Source organism: Salvelinus namaycush, chromosome 3 (genome assembly GCF_016432855.1).
Source record: "Salvelinus namaycush isolate Seneca chromosome 3, SaNama_1.0, whole genome shotgun sequence".
NCBI classification, from domain to species: Eukaryota; Metazoa; Chordata; class Actinopteri; order Salmoniformes; family Salmonidae; genus Salvelinus; species Salvelinus namaycush.
This window is the reverse complement of record NC_052309.1, coordinates 40,506,392-40,527,711: the sequence shown is the minus strand read 5'-3', so window position 1 is coordinate 40,527,711 and position 21,320 is coordinate 40,506,392. Positions and strand designations below refer to the sequence as shown.

At 41.6% G+C, this 21,320-nt stretch overlaps 1 protein-coding gene and 1 long non-coding RNA gene across 3 annotated transcripts in view; one reads left to right on the top strand and one right to left on the bottom strand.

Moving 5' to 3' along the window:
- LOC120031305 (opioid-binding protein/cell adhesion molecule-like) overlaps positions 1–21,320 on the top strand; it is a 229,195-nt gene that overhangs the window by 61,160 nt on the left and 146,715 nt on the right. The window lies entirely within an intron of this gene.
- Positions 7,226–8,069, bottom strand: LOC120031316. Its single transcript, XR_005473730.1, has 4 exons — positions 8,009–8,069; positions 7,645–7,914; positions 7,434–7,538; positions 7,226–7,314 (listed from the first exon to the last, which is right to left on the bottom strand). It is a non-coding gene; the product is annotated as an uncharacterized LOC120031316 (long non-coding RNA).

The following is a 21,320-nucleotide window of genomic DNA, read 5'->3' as shown; positions in this document are numbered from 1 at the left end:
CCTGATGATGACACCTCAGGAAATCTGTCTGTGGTGTCCCAAGGTAACCTCAGGCTGGAAATGCGTTTCCGTACACCTTTAGCCTGTACAGTTAGCATGATTGTTTACGCATGCTCTGATTCAATCTTGGAAGTGAATGCCCGAAGACAGGTCTTAGTGGATTATTATTAAGGACCTTTGAGCAAAGACATGAATACCCAAGAGTTGGAAGGGCTCATGAGCCGCTTGATTGGAAAACAATTTTGTGGAGTGATGGCTTGTGATGAATTACCTATTGAGATATGGCCTGAGAGGCCTGCAATGTTTATTGTCAATACCCATCCTAAACACATGCCTGGTGAACATTGGCTAGCTATGACATTAGAACAGGAAGGTGGAAGAAAAATCTCAACTTTTTTTGATTCCTATGGCTTTCCCCCCGGTTTTTCACATTTCCCTAAATCTATTAAAGATTTTTTGACCCTAAACGGTTCAAAGATCTACTACAGCATCAAACAAGTGCAAGATAACCTTTCCACTACATGCGGTCACCACTGTGTATTTTACCTGTGCCAAAGAGCCCGGGGAGTTTCTTTTGAAGATGTTATGTTTCTTTATAAGGATGATTTAAGAAGTAATGATAACTTTGTATCTTGTTTTGTTAGAAAATATCAAAAGTGTTCAAATGTGTGTCGTTTAAGAACGCGTAATCAAGGCGTATGCTCACGTCATATGTTTCAAGAATGCCACAAATGTTAAATTGCTTATTTTTCAAATAAAACATTTTATTGAATTTAATCATAGTCATTCAAAAGTCATTTTCAAAAGTCTAACCACGCCGAGAGATCGGGATTAGGAAAAGGTCCTGAGACGTTCATGGGAGTAAATGAGTTAGCATCATCGCTTTCATAGGGGGACGGTGTCGTTGGGGCATCTTTAGGGGTGCTGTATCTCGTTGAAGGCTTTTGTTTTAAAGCTTGAATCTGTTGACGAAGCTTATGGTTGGGTACACCGGAGAGGGGAATGTTCAGGATTGCCAGGGCCTTAAGAAACTGACGCCAGCCGGGAGGCCTTCGGTCATCAGCAACCTTGTGGGCAGCCGTGGTACTTTTAAGTAAGTCCACCATATGGGACCCCCTAACAACAGCGCCCTGAAGTATAAACTCTCCAGAATCGTTCCAAGCAGCTAACCCCTTTGAGTCTTTTATCTTGTTCATAATGTATTTAACATTCTTCCTGTTACGTAAAGGCACATGTGTCAGTAGGTCATGCATAACTTTATCTTCAAAAGGCATTTGAGCTTCACCAGACATAGGATCTTCACTAGGTAAGATCGCCGGTACAGGCCTTACCGGGGCCTGGCTATCGTTAGGTTCGACATCTGTTAAAGGGTCCGGTAGGGAAAGTGTTAAATGGTTGGTCTCTCTCTCCCCTTGCTTTACCAGAGTCAAATATCTTTGCATTAGGTTTGTGTATTTTTGGATCTTATCATAGGGGTTCAATCCTTTTCGGTTCAAAACATCCTTCATGGCCGTATCCAAATCATTTTCAGCTGTTTGTCTGATATTTTCAGGACCCTGCATTTGATTTTTAAGTCTATCCAACTCTTGTTGTGGCACCAAGTACATTTTAGTGGCCATCACACCGCGTGTTCAACCCCCACGTCTGGCCGCAATAAGGCTGGTGATGAAGGGCACGGCTATACTGAGTAAAGGTATAAGAAAACCCCCAGACTGTTGTATACTATGTCTTTTCTTTTGAAGACTGGCCCTTTTATTGGCAAAGAGTTTGATCGCGGTCTTTTGTCTCTTTAATTTTTTCAATTGGTTCAGGGTGAGTGGAATGCGTCCTTTGAGAAGATTCAAAGCAATCTCACATAAGGCTAATATGAGATCTGAAGAACAACTACCCAAGATGGCCTTCCGTCCTTTAGCTGTAGACCCAACTAGCCTTGTCAAGAGGGGCAGGTTTCTTTTTAAACGCAGAGACATAGCGTTTACTTTTTAGGAAGGTATGCAGCAGGCCGCTCCCACGGAAACAGCCCTGTACGTAGCCTAAGGTGTTCTGGAGTATTTGCTTTTAAATCCACGATTAAATAAGAAAATGGCTCTTTGGTAGCGTCCTCATAGCTCTCCATAAAGTATGATTTCCGTCCAGGGTACATCTGCTGAGCTAGAGTGCTAATTTGCAGTTTGTCTCTAGGATTTTTAAACAATACCATGTAGTTGGCATTCAAGCTAATGGTACGGCTATTTTTACCTTGGTGAAACACATTCTGGACCAAGTAAAGCACGGACAGGTTTCTATGATGAGTATATTGGGTAAAAGCTCTTGCAATTTCTGGATGTTCGCTACCAGCAAATAGCATATCGTCCAAAACCAGCAGATTATATTTATGTGGGGGGAGAAGTTCATCATCAGACAGAGAATCGGGTATTCCTTCAACAAACTTGATTTTTATTGTCTTCAATAATTCATCATACAGAGGTTGGTAACAGGAATAACACCATACAATATTGTCAGGCTTTTGAGATAACACATGTTCAGAATTCTCTAAAATACTTTTTACAAAAAAAGTTTTACCACTGTTTGATGGGCCTGCAATTAAGGCCGAAAAGGGCAGTTTTAAACGGGGGTCAAAATCCTCGACAGCCGTCATTATATCTTAAGCTTTAAGACACACTGGGGCTTGTAGCCTAAGTCAGTAGCCAAAGGGCAATGTGGTACCGTCAGGCAATAGCCGTCTCTTGTCATAGACTACCCTGAATCTTTTAGTGAGTGGGGCGTTTCTTAGATGGAACCCCTTTTTATCCCTCACTATTTTGTTGTAGGAGGTCAAAATCTCCAAGTCACTATTCTTGTCATTTACGAACCCGTCGACCAAGCGCGTGATTGATTCCAAGTTTACACGCGGGGCATTTTCGTAGTTTTGAGTCACGCCTTTGGCTTTCAACACCACGTGATTGTCTTTAGTCCTAAAAGCATAGCTTTTGGGCCCACATGAGGACCATTCTGTGATATGGTCACCCTCGGCGAGTTCACTAGTTAAACCCCCAAGATAGTTGCTAAGTGGGGGGGTCCAATCCCCCGGCTTGCTTACATAGACCACAGAGTCTGTGTCGTGGTAAAGAACCCGCCGCTGAAGCTGTTCCATGAGGGTGTACAGTTCAAGTCGGGCATAGGCTGTGGTAAATGCTGCAAGAAACACATTTACATTACCTGGGGGTAGAACCCACTTTGGGTTGCGCCGCCATTGCACCAAGGCAATGTCTTGACTCAAGAATGAAAAATGTGAAATTTCGTATTGGTCCGAAAAAACAAATTCCAAAAATTCTTCCGGGTCTTTAATGATCGAAGTTGTTAGCATATTGCTTCTCTGCGCTAACTTCCCCCAAAGGGAGTTCAAGTACAATTTCGAAACATTTCTTTTGGTTTTGTTGACCTGTATTCTGTCAGGGTCAAGAAGTATGCCTTCTCTGTCATGGTAGTCTTGAATGTACTTCTCTTTACTTTCTTGATCTGTGACCGATGCTGGATAGCCTGAAGCCATCTGCTTGCATCTCAAGAAGGTCTTGATGTACTCTTTAAAAAGTGTGTCTGATTTCCTGGAAAAGTTCCACACTTCAAAGATTTTGGCCACACGATACCCCTTCTCCAAAGCCTTAGAGAATTCAGCGGTGACCCAGACACCTGTCAGGGCTCTTTCTTGATCTGAGTGATCACATGGGTTTTCCTGGTTGTTGTTTTCACAGCATGTGCGACAAAGGGGAAAGAAAAGTTTTCCTTTAGACCCCTTGTAAGGCAGCACAGGTATAAACAGACCCCTAGGAGGGTAGACAGTCGCTTTGATTAAACCAAAATAATTTTGGGGTTCGTCAAAGTCGCTGTGAATAATTTCAGGATGCCCTATAGGATAGCATGAGGAACTCATTACATGAGGATATAGGGATGTAAAATCTACATAGCCTATTGTCTCGTCGGGTTGAGCTACATAACGCAATGTCAAAGCATTGGTCCTGCCTCCAAACAAGGCCTGTCTCGGTTCCAGGGGCTCTGGAGGGTCATATTGGGTAAGGAAGGCCTGAACATGAGGATCCGCCTTTTTCAGGGCTGTCCATTCGTGTTCCCACAAAACCACAACTTTTAACCCGTATGTAGCCTTTAAAGAATTCAGTTTGTCTTGAAACTCTTGGTACATTTCCCCAAAAGTCTTTTGGGTTAGGACACACATGGCCTGGGGGACAAAGCATAATTTACAACCGTGGAAGAAACAACCGTTGTACTCATACACTGTCTCAACACCGTCAATCTGTGTGTATCCATCTACATGGTAAGGCCCAAAAGCCTTCTCCCCCCGATTCAAAGCATGTTGGATAAAAACATTTTTATCCTGGGCTAGGTACTCCAACCATTGAATGGAGCCACTAGAGTAGGCCTTGAATTGTCGTCGGTAGTTGTCTGGCGATGGGATCGCTATAGATGCTGGAGTTAGATAGTGTGTACGATAGGTTTTCATGCACGCGGATGCAATAGTTGTACAGCTCCAGGGGTCAATGCCTGCATCTTTGATTACCTCTTCTCTGAATCTGAGGCATCCTTCACGTAGTATAACCACGTCATTGTCACAGTATGATTCCATCTCTTTATGAAAATCAAAAGTTCCATGTCTTACTGTCTCGTACCACGTCATGAATTTCTCACGCTCTTTGGTAGACATTTGATCACAACCGTACATTTCGGGGGCTGGATAAGCTCCTATATAATGTAGATTCTCCTCAGATGTGAAGAAGTGGGGGAAATAGCCTTTGACCGAGTTTTCAAAACCCAAGGCCTCTGGCATTTGAGCCAATCTCATGGGTAAGAAGCTTAAGCTGTCAATGTATCTCTGTTTGAAGGCGTGGTCAACAAAACATAAGATTTTACTCCCTTGAGCAATGACACTGGGCGCCACGCCTTGCTGTATCAAAGGGTTCAGAAGCAGATAGGAGTCATAGGCTCGCGCATTGTGAGCTATAAACGTGAAGTTTCTGTACTGGGCCTTTCTAAAATGTTTTAGAAAGAGTCGGGCGCAATCGGGCCCCTCGGCCGACCACTTTTCACCGGTGAAAGTCATGGTAGATACAAAAATAGGCAAGTGAACCCCTGATTGCTGATTTGTCTCAAAATCATAAAAAACATATTTCTCTGTATGTTCATCTTCAGCCAAGGGCTGAATGTAACACTCATGTGTTACTTCTTGAACAACTTCTGCGTCTCTGCTTTTCAAGGGCCCTTTACAGATTGGGCAATGTATGATTCCACAAACATGGGGTTTAGGGCTGTCTATTTTAAGGTTGTAATTGCAATGACATTTTGGACATTTCTTGTTAATGTCACAAATGCTTACAGATTTACAGGCCTTGGGGTGCCATGTTTCAGTTTTGTGTTTTTCGTAACAGTAGGCCGAACGACATGTGCGGTGACAATCCTCACAGGGTGTCAAGTTTAGCGGTTGCATAGGGCAATGTTTATCCAGACATACTGAACAGTTATAACGGCACGAGTGCCCCCCCTTGCGGGTGTAGCCGGTATGACAGGCTGGACAGACATATGGGGCGCCTAAAAATGCTGTGATGTTAGTTACGGCATAGTAATGCTCATTTTGCACATAAAAGTACATAGTCTTAGGGTGTGGCTCTTGTATATTTTGGAACTTCAAGAGAGCGTCATTAGCCCTGCTGTGGTACAAAACCACAATCTTGATATTCAGAAAGTTTTCAAATTTGCCTATGTCTGAGAAAGCCACAGCCTCCTGTATACCTAAACCCACAGCCTTTTGTAGCTCTTGAGCTTTCTGTAACGCTTCGCGCTCTGTACATCCTGGGCTGAGTAAGTGGGCCAAACCTATGGCAAAGCATAGCTTATTACCATGATTGTGAACGATTATGAGGTAGGCCTTTTTATTGCTTATGATTTCGGACTGCATCAGGCTATCGAGTTTACGTCTCTGCCCGCCGCCCCCTTGTGGTGGCCGGACTAATTGTACTACAAGTTCGAGGGTCCTATCTGCTAGCACGTTTAAATTTGACTGAACAAGGCGTTCTAGCAGGTTAACAAATTGTTCAAGATCTGCTTCACCCCTATTTAAAATAAGCGACACACGGCTCTGCAGACTGTCTCCAAAAATTTCCAACTGTAAGGTATCCCTTGGTTGGCTATAAGCTCTAACTCTATCTACCAGTTCATTCAAAGTGTCCATAAGCATTACGTAAAACACAGCATATTCCCGAATCTGACCCCCCCATGCGAAATTGAAAAACTGTCGAACCTCAATATTGTGGAATTTATTTCGATACAAAACATGTTCACTGCGATCAAGACCATCCCCATCCTGATTTGCTAGACAATTGTCCAACTGTTCAAAAACATCGTATTGGGTTTCAGACTCTTCAGACATGGGTGTTAAAGGCTGGCTTAGAGGTGTAGGTGGTGCAGAATTAAACCTAGGGCTTTCGTTCTGTACATTGTGATCAAGACCTTCCCGCTCCAGATTTGATAGACATTTGTTCAGCTGTTCAAAAACATCGTATTGGGTTTCCTCTTCGAACAAGGGTGTTAAAGGATGGCTTAGAGGTGTAGGGGGTGCAGAATTAAACCTTGGGCTCTCGTTCATCTGGGTAATTAAAGATATGATTGATTCGGGTATCTGTGATAACCTGTTTTCATCTGCAGACCCTGACTCATTCATACGTGTAATAATTTCAATGAGTTCGGAGGGAATCTGGGATAATAGGTTTTCATCTATAGCCCCTATGTCAATTAGCCCAGAATCATTCATATGGTTAATTATATCTTGGAGCTCTGTAGGGATTTCCGCTAAGAGGGTTTCAATTGTCTCGCTTAGGTCTATAGGGGGCGCCATTTCTCTACTTAAGGATGTGTGTGCTTGTGTTTTTTACATATGTGTTTTTTAACGGAGGTATTTGCTTGTTTTAACCCTACTGTTGTTTAACATGCGGGGAAGCTCTCTACGCCAGAATGACACATCCTGATTGTATTGATGTTCGAATAGAATACCCATACGACGTTGAAGTAAAGCCTTTCGTGATTTTAAACCCTGTGTAAAAGCCTTGAAAAGCACGGCTTGGTCTATTTCACAAGAGGCTGTTGCCCCACCAGAATTGGCCGCTTCAATAAGGTTGGCCACTTCACAGAACATCAAATCGTCTACCTCAGAAATGTCATTTAAAACTTTGAAATCATCAGGCTTCGCTGTTCTGGTGACTGGGGTCTTTGGCGCCTCCTCGGGATCTAGATGTGTAGCTTCTTGGATGTCTTTATAAGCCGGCGAGGAGTCTGCATTAAAAAATAATACATACAGAAAAATAGGTTATTAACCCTAAAATATGTTTGATAAAAATGTAAAATACATTTCAGATATAAGCCTATATATTAACAATACATTAATTAAATACCTCGGCTTTTTTGAAGAGGGCTGTTCTGAAGAAGCTCTGAGAACTCGGGAACATGTCTTTGGGCAACCCTAATTATAGCATCTGCCTGGTCTGTAGCTTGTGAGCCTGAAAGTAAAAAAAAAAAAACACCATTAGTCCATGTTTAAACATATTATTTTATATATTCAGGCATAAAAATAAAATATATATATAAATGATAATTGATTCATACCTTGTCCTTGTAACGCTGTCTCGTGAATACCCGCCCAGTAGTATTGTTCGGGTGAAGCGGACCTGTGGATCTGGGCACTGATTGTCCGTTGGTGTTTAATAGGGGGCGCCCAACGGTCCTGGCTCAGGGGAGTTGACCTGCCGTTTAAAGTCTCTGTTTGCGGCTTGTGTGTAAATACATCCTGGGAGTAGGGCACAATTGTCTCGTAGGCATATCCTTCACAGAAACCGTGTAGACTCCCTATGGCACCCGTTCTAGGATGTATTTCAGCTGTAAACACATAAAATAACTTTTAATATAAGATGCCGACACTTTTTGTTTTTAAGGTATAAATATTCTTACGGAATTCTTGAATCTTACTTACTACAATTCAGGGTCGGCGTTGGGATGTAAACAATTTGTTCCGGAGACCCTACGGCCGGTTCGAGTTCAGTTATATCTCGGAGAATCTGCGTGAAGGTTTGAGAATCTAAAAAAACATTAGATAATATTAAAGCTCTAATCATTTTAGCTAATATTGACATTTTATACGTTAAGAATCCGGGCCCTAAGGCCTGTTTAATATTTCTATAACATACAACGTTTTCAAACAATTCCCAAGAACAAACAAATCTAATATATAGCATATGTAAATATTTATTTCAAGAACTAACCTTGAGAAATATCCATGAGGAGGGTTTTTACCAGATGATCTTTTTTAACGGGGTCCGTCCGATAACTATTCCTGGGGGGAATGCTGTAGGGTAACTGCGCTAAAACGAAGCTAACAGGGGGACCTGTTTTGCTTAGCTTTTGTAGCCGTATGACTCGCGTGGTGTCGTATTTTTTCGCGCTAAAACCGCCTCAAAGTTATCTTTGAAGCCTAAGACATGTGGTTCAAACACCTGCCATTTGGTTCAAACATAGGGTATTGGGGGGGTGTCTAAACATTAGGTATCTTTTTGATATTCTAAAATCTCCGGGGGCTAGCATCTAGATGCTGGGGTGGGGAGGTCTCGACATCGCTGGGCTGAATGACTTTTAGGCATCTGTTTTGCCAGATAGTGTAAACCTTGGTTTCAAACGACCCCCATGCATAGAGAGCCTTGAGCGCAGATGCAAGGGTATTTTTTTAACAAACACACCCGACCCTTTTTTCTCTGTTTTTGAAACACACACACACACACGCGCGCACATTGCGCAAGTTTTTTTCTCAGGGACCGACTGCGCTAAGAGTGAACAAACGCGAGAGTTCCTGACATGGTAAGATTCTGCTTTTAAAACCATTTATTTCATTCAAAATATTTAGTACATACATTTTATAGCCTTACATTATTAAGGTATTTTACAATGCCGTTCTTACAGATCCAGGGATCTGATGCAACCACCCCCCATTGTCAGTGTCCAGTTGGTCATCAAAATGCCGGGATCTCTTGCCAGGCTCAGCAACACTTGGTAAGTTTTCACTCCAGGGGTAGATCCGACGTCTGGCCTTTTGGTCTTGACTCTGTCTCAAGGAAAGCCTCGCCCAGCGCTGTAACTGTTCACCATTTTGGAAGAGAATGTCCAGCTTATTCATAAGGGTTATGAAAATTGGATAATCCACCCATTTAAAACTAAACACAGGAATAAAAAAGTTTACATGTTTGCGTGCTCTGGAAGCTACAGGAGAATTGACAGACTTTGTAGCATTAGACTTATCATAAAGGTCACAGGCTAAAATTGTCACTTTGTTGTCAGGGCTATAGTCCATTGAAGCAATTCTTAGAGCCTTGAGATCACTGCGGCCGCAGACCTGTTCTTCCAAAGCATATCCTGGCACATTTGTACCACTCAGGACCTGTTCAATTTTACAAAGCGCGAGCCTGATGTTTAGCCATTCTCTCATCCCCAGAGCCGGGGGAAAACTCACAGGTTTTGCCTGATAAAGGGGTTTGGGTCCACTGTCTGTGAATATCTTTACCGTAGAATCCTCCGGGTGGAATATGTAAGACATGTGGCCCTCACTCGTACCCAAAAATCCTTTAAAACATTCTGGAGCTTCACACAGAACTTTTTCAAGGCTTTGGTCACTGGGTTCATGACAAGCCGTGCATAACATCCCTAAAATTGGCATAGGTGTCATTTTTGTTTAATATTCAGGGGGGTTATCATGTACAGGCTTAAACAGGTATTGTTCAGCCGCTTTATAAGGGGCATTAACCACCCCCAAACCGTGAGAAACAGGTTGACCTGACACCTGGTCACTTACTCAACCCTACCCCCCTAACCACCACGATGTCCTGACCTGAAACCCAAATATTGACATGCACCCTTCTACATGACATAGGGTCATAAATCATTACATAGGGTCATAAATCAGGCTTGGGTCATAAATCATTACCGGTTGACCTGACAACTGGACCCTTACCCAAAGACCCCCACCTAACCATCAGGATGTCCTGACAGGCAGCCCCTTAGGTTCCCATAGCGGTCACATAGGTTCACATAGGGTCATCCATCAAATTTTGACGTGTGACATCTACTTTAATCTCTCTAATACCATTTAAATATATATGTTGTTTGTATTGGACATATTTACCATATCAAATGGAGACAGAAACATAAACATTTTACCTTATCATAAGTAGACATCATTGCAAATGATAAAAAATCCTTCCAATAAAAATTAAATTTTAAAAATGTAGTTATGAATTGAACTTTAATTAAATTAGTTGACTCTTCACATGGGATGATTTCACTGAACAACAAAAGAGAATATTGAATGATCCCCAATGATCCATCGCATCTCTCAAAAATTGGGAAAAATGTATACAATTTATTTCAGCTTTTATTTATTTCATCACATTCCCATTGGGTGATAAGTTTACATACACTCAATTAGTATTTGGTAGCATTGCCTTTACATTTTTTTTTAACTTGGGTAAAACATTTCGGGTAGCCTTCCACAAGCTTCCCACAATAAGTTGGGTGAATTTTGGCCCATTCCTCCTGACAGAGCTGGTGTAACTGAGTCAGGTTTGTAGGCCTCCTTGCTTGCACATGCTTTTTCAGTTCTGCCCACACATTTTCTATAGGATTGAGGTCAGGGCTTTACACCATAGGCCTTGTTGATCTCTGCACCAGACAGGATGCTCTTGCCAGCATATTTGGGGTCCAACATGTACGCTGCGGCGTGTATGGGTTTCAGGCAGAAGTCTTCACGCTTTTTGATGTATTTCAGAACTGCAGTTTCCTCTGCTTGGAGCAACAGTGAAGTGGGCAGGGCAGTACGGATGTATTTTCTTACATCTGCAAGCAGAGTCTGAACATCAGACAGGATGGCATTGTTTCCTTCAATCCGTGTAATGGCTACTGCTATAGGTTTCAGGAGTTTCAGGCTGCTTTCCACTCTCTCCCAAAATACATCATCCAGGAGGATCCTCTTGATGGGGCTGTCCATGTCGGAAGAATGTGATATGGCCATTTCTTGGAGAGACTCCTTCCCCTCCAGGAGACTGTGAAACATGATGACAACACCACCCCACCAAGTGTTGTTGGGCAGCTTCAATGTGGTGATCTTATTCTTCTCACTTTGCTTGGTGAGGTAGATTGCTGCTATAACTTGATGACCCTTCACATACCTAACCATTTCCTTGGCTCTCTTGTAGAGTGTATCCATTGTTTTCAGTGTCATGATGTCCTTGAGGAGCAGATTCAATGCATGAGCAGCACAGCCAATGGGTGTGATGTGAGGGTAGGACTCCTCCACTTTAGACCAAGCAGCCTTCATGTTCGCAGCATTGTCTGTCACCAGTGCAAATACCTTCTGTGGTCCAAGGTCATTGATGACTACCTTCAGCTCATCTGCAATGTAGACACCGGTGTGTCTGTTGTCCCTTGTGTGTGTGCTCTGGTTGAGGGGTGGAAATTATGTAGGTAATTATTCCTTGACCACGAACATTTAACCACCCATCAGAGATGATTGCAATACAGCCTGCTTTCTCTATGATTTGCTTGACCTTCACTTGAACTCTGTTGAACTCTTCATCCAGCAAATTAGTAGATAAAGCATGTCTGGTTGGAGGGGTGTATGCTGGGCAAAGAACATTCAGAAATCTCTTCCAATACACATTACCTGTGAGCATCAGAAGTGAACCAGTTGCATACTCAGCTCGAGCAAGACATTCATCAGCATTTCTCTGACTATGTTCCTCCATTGAGTCAAAAAACCTTCTGATTCGAGGAGGACCATGAGCTGTTGCTATCGATAAGGTGTCTGGTTCATCATTTTCACCTCAAATAGAAGTAGAGACACTTTTGTCAGAGGTTGCTTGTTGTGAGCACTGAGGGAAATGTATGCACTTGGCCAGATGATTCTGCATCTTTGTTTTATTCTTCACATATGATTTGGCACAGTATTTGCAAATGTACTCAGCTTCTCCTTCTACATTAGCTGCAGTGAAATGTCTCCACACATCAGATAGTGCTCATGGCATTTTCCTGTTACGATTATATATATATATTTTTTTTTAAACAAGTACAATTCCATGTACAGATAAATAGTTAAGCAGTTAGATTAAATAACTCCTTTGTATGATAAATGTTTTAAAATTAAACATGTATTGAAACAGGTGAATTAACACTCCTCAGTTAGCAGACTCAAGCAAACTAAAACCCACATGGTAGCAAAAACTAAATAGCAAAACTTGTTCACAAGTTAGAAATGATTTAAACACACTTTGATGTAGGCTACTATTTACTAGTTAACAAAAAACCATGCATGTTATATAAAATATATTCACCCCACCCAGTATTGTAATCAAAACTTACCAGAAAGCATGTAGTCCTTGGCTCAGACAGTGTAGTAGTGTGGGCTCAATAGCATCTCATTCTGTGTGCAAGATATTGAGAATCAGCTGTACATGTGATGGAAGAGTGCACTGCACATGTGATGGAAGAATGCACTGTGCATGCAGAGGGTTGCAATTCCATTGAATTGGGTATAGTTTAACCAAAATATGCCACAAGACCCAGAATTGTCTTATGTGTATCCCACAAAAAGGTTCACTGTTATAAGCTAACTTTTTTGATGAATTTAAGCTATATTTCCAAAATTCCAGGGCTAACTTCCCATGGAACATTTCTGGAAATTTCCCGGAAAGTTTCCAACCCTATGCAACCCTAAACAGAGGCCCCTTTCACAACACCACAACCAAGTATCAGAGATAAACCCCAAAGAATACTGTTAAAGGGGCAATCTGCAGTAGCTGCAAATATTTTTAGACATATAAATTAATGATATGTACCCATTGATTCTTGAAGAATATAACTTATAAATGCCTCATGATCAAAGTTCAACTGTTGTACCCCATCAGAACTCAAAATATAAGCTTGTTTTACTCCTAATGTTTGTAGACAAAGATAATGTAAAAAAAACTATATAGCCTCAAAACATGGTTAAAACTATCATTTTGATATCATGGATGGTCAATCCTTGCATCCATAGCTGTGTCTATGAATTTGAAAGGGGTTACATTCTTCCAGCCCCGTCCTTCAGCTTGTTACTGAAACAGAGGTGGGGAGGGTACTTTGTTATTGTTTCAACTTCTGTTTGCAGCTTTGAAGGAAAAAAGACCCCCGCGGACACGTGTACAGTACCAAACACAATGCTAATCAAAAGCTGTAACGACATGAAACGTACTATACATTTCACTACCACATAAAAAGTAAGTACGTCTTGCACTAGCCTTAGCTTGTGCAAGCTTTAATGGCTCATTGGAGCAGGAGCCTATCTCCTGTTTCTGTAGTGTGAGGTATCCACAAGTACACCCCCTGGATAGAACGCTAGTCTATCGCAGGGCCTTACCTCCAATCTATCATCTCAAGCAGACACACATCGGGTCCCATTTTTACTAGGGTATGACTCGGCTGGGAATCAAACTCCCAACTTTCCAATCTCATGGTGTACACTCTACCTACGAAGCCACTGAGTGTGACATTACCACATACTAATTATTTGTGGGGTATAAATACAGTAACAGAGGCCTCTTTTACGACATCAGAACACAGTATTTCTCAAATCGATAACATCTGGTAAATGAGAAGTAATGAAATTATCTGTCTTTCTCAAATTCACGTGACACTGGTTAACATTATGAGGCATAGCGAAGAATAGCAATAAGGTGCTTTCACATTGACAAGAATGAGACAATTGCTCTGGGGGAGATCACATTTTATTTTCACTTAAGCAAGAGATTAGTGCTTTCATCAATGAAGATTGGTTAATCACTTCCTTCATAATGGATACAGATACATAAAAATGTTATCCACGAGTTCATCTGACTCTGGGGAAGTAGATAAAGTTATTATTATTGCCAAAATCCCAAACTATCCCTTTAATACATTTTTATTACCATTGCATTCCTAATGTTTTATGTGCAACAGAGTGCATTCGGTTTTGTTTCAAGGGGGGCTTTAACACACAACCTTCTACACAACATCATATGCAACTCAAAGCCAACAGTCTTAGAGCCTATTTATTATTGATCCGAAAATGTGGTCGCAGGCACCGTATGGAAGGTGTGACGCAATTGCGAAGCCTCCGGAGGCACGCAGAGGCTCCGTACCGCATCGCTGTGCACCTCTCAAACTTTGTAACAATATGGAGGGCTCCGTATAGCTCCGCATTGAGATGATTGGTTGACAGTAGGTGAGGACAGGATGTCCTGTATAAACAAACTCACTTCCTTGACAACAGCTCTGGCGCTGCTCAGCGAAGCACAAGAAGTATGAATGCCCTGACTTCTGCAGAAGCCATTACACCGTAAATGCTGCACGTACAATGCAGACATTGGAATGACCATACAGCGCCTTTTATCCAATAGAGCAAGAAACTGGTCTGTCAGCATGAGCGACAGTTGGGTTCAGATCTCAGGGAAGGTGATGTCACCAATGTACTCCAGCCAATAAACTGAGGGTGAGTTTCACATCTAATATACAGTGGAAGTGGGAAGTTTACATACACCTTAGCCAAATACATTTATACTCAGTTTTTCACAATTCCTGACATTTAATCCTAGTAAAAATTGCCTTCCACAAGCTTCCCAGAACAAGTTGGGTGAATTTTGGCCCATTCCTTCTGACAGAGCTGGTGTAACTGAGTCAGGTTTGTAGGCCTCCTTGCTCGCACACGCTTTTTCAGTTCTGCCCACAAATTTCCGATAGGATTGAGGTCAGGGCTTTGTGTTGGCCACTCCAATACTTTGACTTTGTTGTCCTTAAGCCATTTTGCCACAACTTTGGAAGTATGCTTGCGGTCATTGTCCATTTACGACCAAGCTTTAACTTTCTGACTGATGTCTTGAAATGTTGCTTCAATATAACCACACACTTTTCCGACCTCATGGTGCCATCTATTTTGTGAAGTGCACCAGTCCCTCCTGCAGCAAAGCACCCCCACAACATGATGCTGCCACGCCCATGCTTCACGGTTGGAATGGTGTTCTTCGGCTTGCAAGCCTCCCCCTTTTTCCTCCAAACATAACAATGGTAATTATGGCCAAGCAGTTCTATTTTTGTTTCATCAGACCAGAGGACTTTTCTCCAAAAAAGTACAATCTTTGTCCCCATGTGCAGTTGCAAACCGTAGTCTGGCTTTTTTATGGTGGTTTTGGAGCAGTGGCTTCCTTGCTGTGCGGCCTTTCCAGTTATGTCGATATAGGACTCGTTTTTACTGTGGAAATAGATACTTTTGTACCTGTTTCCTCCAGCATCTTCTCAAGGTCCTTTGCTGTTGTTCTGGGATTGATTTGCACTTTTCTCTAGGAGACAGAACGCGTCTCCATCCTGAGCGGTATGACAGCTGCGTAGTCCCATGGTGTTTACACTTGCGTACTATTGTTTGTACAGATGAATGTGGTACCTTCAGGCGTTTGGAAATTGTTCCCAAGGATGAACCAGACTTGTGGAGGTCTACAACTTTTTTTTCTGATGTCTTGGCTGATTTATTTTTTTCCCCATGATGTCAAGCAAAGAGGCACTGCATTTGAAGGTAGGCCTTTAAATACATCCACAGTTACACCTCCAATTGACTCAAATTATGTCAATTAGCATATCAGCAGCTTCTACAGCCATGACATAATTTTCTGGAATTTTCCAAGCTGTTTAAAGGCACAGTCAACTTAGTGTATGTAAACTTCTGACCCAGTGGAATTGTAATACAGTGAATTATAAGTGAAATAATCTGTAAACAATTGTTGGAAAAATGACTTGTGTCATTCACAAAGTAGATATCCTAACCGACTTGCCAAAACTATTGTTTGTTAACAAGACATTTGTGGAGTGGTTGAAAAACTAGTTTTAATGACTCCAACATAAGTGTATGTAAACTTCCGACTTCAACTGTATATGCAAAATAGCATTATAAAACTTGCTGTAGGCATTCGTAACAGCTCATGGTTTCTTACAACAAGCATTACATTCATAAAACATTTCACATACACAACATGACCAAGAGTATGTGGACACCTGCTCGTCAATCATCTCATTCCAAAATCATGGGAATTAATATGGAGTTGGTCCCCCCTTTGCTGCTATAACAGCCTCCGCTCTTCTGGGAAGGATTTCCACTAGATGTTGGAACATTGCTGCTGGGACATGCTTCCATTCAGCTACAAGAGAATTAATGAGGTCGGGCACTGATGTTGGGCGATAAGGTCTGGCTCGCAGTCGGCCTTCCACGGGGTATTGTCTTGCTAAAACAGGACAGGGCCTTCCCCAAACTGGTGCCACAAAGTTGGAGGCACAGAATTGTTTAGAATGTCGTTGTATGCTGTAGCATAAAGATTTCCCTTCTCTGGAACTAAGGGGACCCAACAATGAAAAACAGCCACAGACCATTATTCCTCCTCCATCAAACTTTACAGTTGACACTATGCATTCAGGGAAGGTAGCGTTCTCCTGGCATCCGCCAAACCCAGATTCATCCATCGGACTGCCAGAGAGTGAAGCTTGATTCAAGTCCAGAGAACGCGTTTCCACTGCTGCAGAGTCCAATGGCAGCGAACTTTACACCACTCTTAGGCTTATGTGCAGCTGCTCGGCCATGGAAACCAATTTCATGAAGCTCTCGACGAACAGTTATTGTGCTTGAGTTGCTTCCAGAGGCAGTTTGGAACTCAGTAGTGAGTATTGAAACCGAGGGCAGATGATTTTTACGAGCTTCAGCACTCGACAGTCCCATGCTGTGAGCGTGTGAGGCTTACCACTTCGTAGCTGAGCTGTTGTTGCTCCTAGACGTTTCCACTTCACAATAACGGCACTTACAGTTGACCGGGGCAGCTCTAACAGGGCAGAAATTTGACGAACTGACTTGTTGGAAAGGTGGCATCCTATGACTGGGCCACTTTGAAAGTCACTTAGTTCTTCAGTAAGGCCATTCTACTGCCAATGTTTGTCTATGGAGATTGCATGGCGGTGTGCTCGATTTTATACACCTGTCAGTAACGGATGTGGCTGAAATAGCTGAATCCAGTAATTTGAAGGGGTGTCCACATACTTTTGTGTATTTAATGTAGGTTGTTCATAGAATGTGAAGAAAAGAACAATAGCAGACTAACCAACCAGGCTATTATTCTAGATTTAAAGTCAATTGTCCTGGCTTGAATGCCAAACATATCCAGGGTTTTCAGAAAATGTTATTGCATTATACACTGAGTATAAAAAACATTAAGAACACCTGCTCTTTCCATGACATAGACTGAACAGGTGAAAGCTATGATCCCTTATTGATGTCACTTGTTAAATCCACTTCAATCGGTGTAGATGAAAGGGAGGAGACATGTTAAAGAAGGATTGTAAGCCTTGATACATGGATTGTGTATGTGTGCCATTCAGAGAGTGAATGGGCAAGATCAAAAAATGTAACTGCCTTTGAACGGGGTATGGTAGTAGGTGCCAGGCCACCCGTTTGTGTAAGGAACTGCAACGCTTCTGGGTTTTTATTGCTCAACAGTTTCTCGTGTGTATCAGGAATGGTCCACCACCCAAAGGACATCCAGCCAACTTGACACAACTGTGGGAAGCATTGGAGTCAACATGGGCCAGCATCCCTGTGGAAATGCTTTCGACACCTTGTAGAGTCCATGCCTCGACAAATTGAGGGGGGATGTAACCCAAAAGGGAGACAAGTCATACATACACTCTGCCCTCTCTCAACTTCCCTTTGACTACGTGATAGGCACTCAAGTGTATAGCAGGGACATTTCATCACTTGACTGCCAGTGAGTGCAGTGCTGAAAGAAACCACCATGTATCCAGTCAATTTAGCCTTCCTCATATTAGCCTGAGCATCTAGTAGGGGGCGCCAAATGCATTTCCCTCTGTATTGACCTCTACACTCAAATGTTACATGCTAATATTCATTTCATGTAACCCCCTGCGATACTTGACCAAACCTATTGAACAAATATTTTCCTTTGTCACAACAACAGAGCCAATAATATTCCAGCACATATTTTTAAGTAAGGATTCAACCCATATTAGATTGCAAAAGAGCCATTTGGAGACCTCCATTGGACATAAGAGGGGCTATAGCTTTTTTCCTCGTGGTGTGGAATGCCTGTCGCTTGCTGTTATTTCCCTCCTCTGTTTTTTATGTGTATTACAGGGCCTTATCACTTCCTACGTAACAAGGCCAATATGTTCTGTCTTCTTTAAATTTCAAGCTTATTAACAGGGGATGAAACTAACGCGGGGGGGTATTAATGGGTAGAATTAACATTTGTAGACATGATCCTCTATGAAATTTCAGTCGAGCAGCGGCAGCCCCAACTGCTTCCAACTCTCCCTCGCTCTCTCTCTGTCCCTCTCTTGCATGCAAATATATAGATTGGTTTACTTGTTGGCTGCTGTCAAGGGATCAACTTGCAAGTGAGCTTGTAGATCTGCTACAGTAATCTCAGACCAAATCATAGGAAAACCCTATTTCCCTATAACCCTATTTCCTCTGGAAATGTTTGTGTATTGTTAGGTTGTTTACTTATAAGGTTTATGCACTTTCACAGCTACACCGTGGACGCCTTTCCACTCGGAGTTTTTTCCATTTTATTGAGAGGATTTGAAGTGCCGCCAGTTTACATGCAAACACATTGAGAGCTGCCTTTGTAGTGTTGAAGGACAAATCAACAAGCTATTCAGGCTCGTTGATGACGCATCAGGGACAATTCAGCAAACAGCTTGATTTCCTGATTGCAGCCTTTGATTCGTCTGCCGAAGGTATTTTACCCAATTGTTTTGTTCCCTTTGGACTTGGCTGGATCAAGTGCTCTTGGTTCCCTGATCGAAGTACCCCATATAGCCCCACGGCAAATGTATGATTTGATTAACTTCTACTTCCTCAGAAACCCGGGTCCGGGAGCACCCCCCACCACCCCCACCAGTAAAAAAGCTGACTAGCATAGCTAGCATAGCGTCACAAGTAAATACTAGCATCTAAATATCATTAAATCACAAGTCCAAGACACCAGATGAAAGATACACTTCTTGTGAATCCAGCAATCATTTCTGATTTTTAAAATGTTTTACAGGGAAGACACTATGTAAATCTAAAAGACACCATTTTTCTTAGTCCACCATTTTTTCTCTCCACCAGTAGCTATCACCAATTCGACCAAATAAAGATATTGATAGCCACTAACCAAGAAAAAACTTCATCAGATGACAGTCTGATAACATATTTATTGTATAGCATAGGTTTTGTTAGAAAAATGTGCATATTTCAGGTATAAATCATAGTTTACAATTGCACCCACCATCACAACTCGACTAGAATAAATACAGAGAGCAACGTGTATTACCTAATTACTAATCATAAAACATTTCTTAAAAATACACAGCGTACAGTAATTGAAAGACACAGATCTTGTGAATCCAGACAATATTTCACAGCGAAAACACAATAAATCGTTATATTAGCATACCACATGTGCAAACATTACCCCAGCATTGATTCAAGGCAAAAAGAGCGATAGCGTTATCACCTCCAAAATATATTAATTTTTTCACTAACCTTCTCAGAATTCTTCCGATGACACTCCTGTAACATCATATTACAACATACATATAGAGTTTGTTCGAAAATGTGCATATTTAGCCACAAAAATCGTGGTTATACAATGAGAAAAGTAGCCAAACTGGCCAGAAAATGTCGGGCGCCATCTTGGAGAGTGACCTAGTCTAATCAATAAATAATCATAAACTTGACTAAAAAATACAGGGTGGACAGCAATTGAAAGACAAATTAGTTCTTAATGCAATCGCTGAATTACATTTTTAAAATTAACCTTACTGTGCAATACAGGGTATGCCAAAGCGAAGCTACCCAAAAAAAAATGGCGGCTTATGCGTTTAACATTTTTCAACAGAACAACGATTTATCAGCATAAATAGTTCTTACTATTAGCTGAGCTTCCATCAGAATCTTGGGCAATGTATCCTTTCTCCGGTCTAATCGTCTTTTGGTCGAAAGATGTCCTCTTGTCCTGTCGAAATGGCCACTAACGTTCGGCATGTACCGGAAAAGTGTCCAACTCTTGAAAGTGCGTCACAAAGAAATGCCAGAAAATCGCAATAAACTGATATAAATTGCTATAAGTCGGTTTAAATTAACTACCTTATGATGTCTTTAACACCTATAACGAGTAAAAACATGACCGGAGATATATTACTGGCTAAACCAAAGCTTGGAACGAGGCCAGTCCGACGTCCATCGTGCGTCAAGCGCAGGGCAGAAAAGAAAGGTACTTCCGCATCTTGGTCTTATATAAAGTCCCAGATTGCGCAATCGACCCCATTCAAATTGTCACCACTTACTGACATCTAGAGGAAGGCGTAGGCAGTGTTTGTAGCCCCACAGCATTCACAGGGACTTATAAACTGACCTGGGAACAGAGGCCAAGATTTCTGAAATCTCACTCCCTGGCAGGAAAAGTGCTGTAGAATGAGTTCTGTTTCACTCAGAGACATAATTCAAACGGTTTTAGAAACTAGAGAGAGTTTTCTATCCAATAATAATAATAATATGCATATTGTACGAGCAAGAATTGAGTACTAGGCAGTTTAATTTGGAAACGTCAAGAAAAAAATTGTGCTAACAGCTCCCCCTATTGACAAAAGGTTAAAAGCTGCTGCCTTTTGAGAAGGAAAATTGTTTGAAAATTGTTCAAGGAACCAAAAATGGCATGCTTGTAGAAATGGTAGGAAGCAAAAAAGTACAATAGATTACATCAAGGAGACATGGAAATTGTGGCAAAAGATAAATAAAAGGATTCATTCTAATGCCCACAATGGCTATTCACAAAAGAGTGAATCCTCACCAAGCGAGGACAAAAAAATACCTCGATTTTCACAAGATTTAATCCATAGTATGGTTCTTTGGAGAAAGGATTGTTGACATATATTTGACATTTGTAATTAAAGCATAATTGAGAAAGCATAATTGAGAAATAATTTATCAAAGTTGGTATATTTATGACATTGTGGCCTTACCCAGGCCTCCTTTAAGACTACAAAATGTTTGATCTGTAGGTGCTACAGATTTGTAATATGAGTAGTATTTTGATTTCAATAACAAATTTTTTTTATTTTATTTTATGAATATATAAAATAAAAAATACAATATTGGTCACATACACATGTTTAGCAGATGTTATTGCGGG